Raw genomic sequence first — 5,248 nt, forward strand, 5'->3', positions numbered from 1 at the left:
GTCAGCGACAAAAAAAATTGCCAAAAATCACAGGTACGTCTTAGCTACTTAATGCTTGCACTTGTGCTATATAATTGCATACCTAAGTTTTTGCCAAATATTCTGGTTACAAAGTTTGAAATTTTGATAAAATCTGTCGAATTTTCCTTACTTTTGTACAAACTTATAAAATTTGGACTTACAGGCTTTTGGTAGGCAATGAGCTGAGCTTTCATAAAAAAATATGTAATAGTTAAAGAAAAAATTTTATTAAAAAACCTCAAACAAGAACTTCAAAATTAGTTACATTTATAAACGAGCATCAATTTAAATTCAAGTAAATACCAGCGGTTAGTCTGGATTTTCGTTCTTTGGAATAAAGTGTGGCTATTACCATTTTCCATTTCAAGAGATTTTCAAAGTTTCGTTAAGTTTGTTCCTTTTCATATTCCTTCCATTAACATCTGACTTCCGCTGCTTAATCTCATCAAATGTGCAGACATTTTTTAAACAGACGTTCCACTTTTGCTATTTACTCTCTAGTTTTCTATCAGCCACCACTACTTATACTTGCATGCATATGAATGTATATGTATGTACCTTCTCAAACTGCCAGGACATGCGAGAGCTCGCCAATAGCGAACACTCACCAGGGCATTGCCTTTATGTGCCAGTAAGCGGCTAGCTGACCCGGACACAGAGCCTCTTTGTGAAACGAACCGAACCAGAGAGTGAATATATTTCGTGAAAGGCCAAGCTCGCGAGATATGGAACGAATATAAAATAAATCAAAAGAAACCAAATGGTAAACGGAACGGATATGAGAGAACGGTACTAGACACACACACATACACACGTGAGCATTTCGTCATGGGTGAGCACACGAAGATTCATAAACAGAGCAAGTTGCGAGTGATAAACTGGTAAGTACATCGTACATACATATGTGAGCATCGGAGGACAGCACAGCAGGCAATCGTGGCCTGCAACCGGAGACAATGTTGATGTTTCATTTGGAGTCGCTGACTCCGTGCTCGCTGCTAGTTCTGCTGCTGCTGTTGTTTTTGAATTATTGTTGGTGATTGCCCCGCATAGGGTGAACTTTTTCCACCACTCCCTCACCCACCCACCACCAACAGCCTCATTGGACTCGTGCACACTTCGGTTGTCCATAGTTGCCGCTGTAGCTGTGACGGCGCGTGTAGTGTTCCGTGCTGTGACAGTTGTTGTCGTGCGCTTAGTCTTCGTTGGGCGGTCTGTGTGTTAGCAACGTGTTGCTCCTCTCGTTTTTCACGTTTGACGATTTTTCCAGTACTCACCCAGCAAATTTGCTGTGTACTAAACGTATGCGTATCTGACGTGTTCATGTGTATGTAACTGATTGTGGAACAAGCGAAAATTATGTGAAATTGTGTCAAAGTGCAAATAGATAAATTTTTAAGTGAAAAACTAAAAAAAAAACACTATATACAGTTAGTAAAACTTTAAAACCTGATTTGAAAGAATGCGTTTTTTGGCGGTCTGCAAAGATTACCACTACATGCATATACATACATATATTTAATCGTCTCGTGTAGAACTTGCGTGAGTGTGCGTGCCACGATTTTCGCCTAGGAGCAATGCAACAAGTTTTGATTGTTGGTTGAAAGTGAAGTGTTGCTATTTTAAAGCGAATGCTGAAAAAAAAAATCACTGCAAATGCTCACGAATAGGAATCGTTTAACTTTTTAATGTTGAAGTAGAAGAATTAGACATTTTGGTATCATAAAAATTAGGTCGGTTTTTATATGAATTATTAGTAAAAAAAAATAAAAATTAAAAAACAAAACATCAGTAGTTATAAAAATAATGTCTTACTCATCTAGAGTCTAGCTAGGAACCAAATCAAGTCGCTGAATAATAGATTTTGTTAGACCTTTAATTATTTAACAATTACTATGTCAAGCAAAAGAAAAAAATGAGATTAACAAAAAAGTAATATAAAGTAAACTGAAGAAAAAATAAGTACACAGAATGAGAAAAAAGAATATTTACGTCCTCAAAATACTAAATACAGTGTTCACGTGTTGATTATTTTAAATATTCACAACGATTTTCAAGTTAAAAATTTTTTTTGTTTCCATAAAAATATTGTCCAAGCTTTAGCTAAAACCTTATAATCGGAGTTTCAAAAATTTTAAAAATGTCATAAAATGTCGAATTTTTCAATCTGTGACATTAATTTTTTTTTTTTTTGCTGACGGATTTTTGCACTTTTTTCCATATAAGCATACATTTCTTATAAAATTTGAAACTCTGGTTTATATGGTTTTGGCTAAACCTTAGACAATATTTTTATAGAAAATTTAAAAAAATCTTACTTGAAAACCGTTGTAAATATAAAAAAAGAAAGTCAACCTGTGAACATTTGTACGAGTCACTATATATTACCAGCATAAGTTCTTAAAAAGTTGTATTTTATGCATCAAAAGAATAGAGGTAGCCTTTAGCGGTGTTCTTTATGGTCGCGAAATTGGAAAATTTCTAACTTCAAAGTATTTCTCCAACAAACTTTTATTGTTCAGCAAAGGTCTTTAGAATTTAAAAATAAAAATTTAAAAAATTTAATAAGCACAAAAAAATTTCTTCATTAATTCAATATTTGTCTTGTTTTGTTATTTTAATATAAATAAACAAAAAAGAAAACATTTAACCAACATAAATATTGGCCAAAACTTCAGCTTTCTTTTTCACTTTAATGTTCTAGATCTTCGCTCTTCAATGTACATACATATTTTTCAATTTCAGAATGTTTTTAAAGTTTAGTAAAATATTTTCAATAAACTTAGATTCTGAGCGGTAACTGAGGAATCGGCTACTTGTTACGTCTATATGTACGTACATATGTCTTACTACGAAAATATCAATGCGTGCCGGAAAAACTAAATTTAACTGAGCAAAGGCCACCAAATTGTGCGTCGAGAGAAATTTTTTACTTGACGTAGTTAAACTCTTCTCAAAATTGGATATAAAACACATCCAGAAAAGTGAAATATTAAAGGCCTTATTCATAAAAAATAAAGTAGCTTTATAAGAGGTTTATAAATTGAAAAATGTATGAAAACGTCAATTTATAAAGCTCTTTAAACCTACTTTATATTTTATGAATAAGGCCATAAAGCTATAACAAAAACGACAAGGAGTTGGTTCTTCAGCATTCAATTAAATTTCGTGACTATCTGAAACTCTATAAAAGAATATTCCAGAACTTAATTTTTTCATGCCTCAATTAGCTATGTTTAGGTGTACCGTTATATTACTAATAAATGTATCATAATGGATAATTATCTGTGTATTCGTTCGAATTGCACTAACCGTTCACCTTCGACAAACCGCTAACCATATCTCACCATAATATGAAAATCGGCTAATCAGCAGCTACTCGAGTAGTGACAGTTTTTCAAAGTAAAATGATTTTCATTAGCGCGGTTGGGTTCTGCCATTAAATATAAATATTAAAAAAATATAAAAAACAATGTTTATTGAAAGAAAGCAACTGATCGGAAAATGTAAAACTAACGGTTAGTCGACTAGTTATTTGTGATCTGTTAGTCGAGAAAGTCAAATGGAGACGGTTAGTCGATTAAATAAAGTCGAATATTTTTTAAGGAACTTTTGCTAATCGATTATTCGATTAATCGACTAGTCGATTAACAAGAGCTCTAATATATATCTTTACTTAGAAAAGATTTTTGGTATATTTCACTGATATAAATTGCTCCGGCAATATTGTTTATTACATTAGATAGTGCCAGTTTTTATGATCGACGAAAAAATTTACATTGCTTTTAGCATATTTAAATGCATCTGCGTTTTATGAAATACCACTTTTCTCGGCTTAACTAACGTAACTATAAAGCTATTTAACATCACTTATCGACATCCTCATGGAGCTAAGCAGCAACCAAAAACCAATTTGACCATTTTCATATATAAAGCTCCATTAATATGCTTCACATAAATGAACAGTGATGCATTTAAGAACCAACTTTTCATATGTGAGTTAAGGCTGCATTCACAGTGCGCAGTTAATCGCAGACAAAGTTATAACAATCGACTTTAATATCTACAGTGCTGAGTTAACAATATTTGTGATCCGCATGTCCCTTTGGTTAAACCCTTTTTGTTTTATAAATAACAATTCAAATTTATATAGAAAAATACTGACTAGAAAAAAAATTAAATAGTTTGATTGGAAAATCTAGATTCATACAGTGACTAGTGTGGATCTGACCCGAGCCGTCTACCATTCGTTTCGGTCCATGAAGAACTTTCTTAGCGATATATTGTGGAATGATTTTCCGTCATCCCTTGTCCAATTTGGTGTGAAGACAAACCGGTTACGGCGTTGTGCCTTCTTCAGTGTCATTTTTCGTCCTCTCCCTCTCTCTCTCTCTCGTGTCTTTAAATCAAATTTGACAACGGAAGACGGAAAATCGTTTCACAAAAGATCATACTCCTATCCTGGCGGAAACACAAACCACAAAAAAATAACTCTCTTAACCTTGCAGGGCTGACTTCAAAATAGGCTCAAAAATAATAGACCTACTGGTCCGCAATACATATGCATGTGTATGTACATATCCATATATAATTTTTAGTGTTTGGAATAGATATTTAGACTGCGCAGTTATTCATTAAATCGTTCTCCAAAATGCCAAGTTAAATCAATTAGATGAGCAAATCTCACGAGTTGTTTTTTTTTTGTGTCACTCAGTTATCGTGGCTGAAAACAAAAAGCGCGAAAGCATTCTTCTTGCATTTACTTCAATAAATCCAGTTCCAGGAACAAGTAAAAGAAAAACTAAATCAAGTATTTGAGCAATTTTGGCCTTAAAACGTTTATTTAAACAAAAAAGTACCGAAATTACTCGTTTTTTTATTTTCACTCAAAAAAAGCATAATTGTTTTTTAATAACTCCGGAATATTTTCAAATAGAATATTTATATTAGAGGCAATTGACGTTGGCATCAAAAACAACATACCTATCTGCAAAGTTTCAAGAGTGCACCAGGAAATAAACAAAAAATGGCAGCATGCAGAATATCTGGTGCAGCTATTTTACAATTTTTGAAAATTTACGATTTTTTAATTTTAGTTATTTAAGTTACTTCAAAAAGTTAAAATTAAACGATGAAAATGTTATTCTGGCCAAAACGAACGAACCTAGTGTAATAAAACTTGTGTCTCACCTAGTGATGGCACGATTAATCGAATAACCGATTATAA

The 5,248-nt window shown here is 32.9% G+C and overlaps 1 protein-coding gene across 2 annotated transcripts in view; it reads left to right on the forward strand.

Annotated features, from left to right (window-relative positions):
* The first annotated feature begins 1,238 nt into the window (after positions 1-1,238).
* Positions 1,239-5,248, forward strand: part of LOC118747720 (connectin) — a 137,377-nt gene continuing 133,367 nt past the window's right edge. For both annotated transcript variants that reach the window (XM_036481820.1, XM_036481821.1), the window contains exon 1: positions 1,239-1,616. The gene's annotated coding sequence lies outside the window, so the exon portion shown is untranslated. The remainder of the gene's footprint in view (positions 1,617-5,248) is intronic.

The sequence above is a fragment of the Rhagoletis pomonella genome, unplaced genomic scaffold (assembly GCF_013731165.1).
Source record: "Rhagoletis pomonella isolate Grant_MI unplaced genomic scaffold, Rhpom_1.0 Rhpom_scaffold_00012, whole genome shotgun sequence".
NCBI lineage: Eukaryota > Metazoa > Arthropoda > Insecta > Diptera > Tephritidae > Rhagoletis > Rhagoletis pomonella.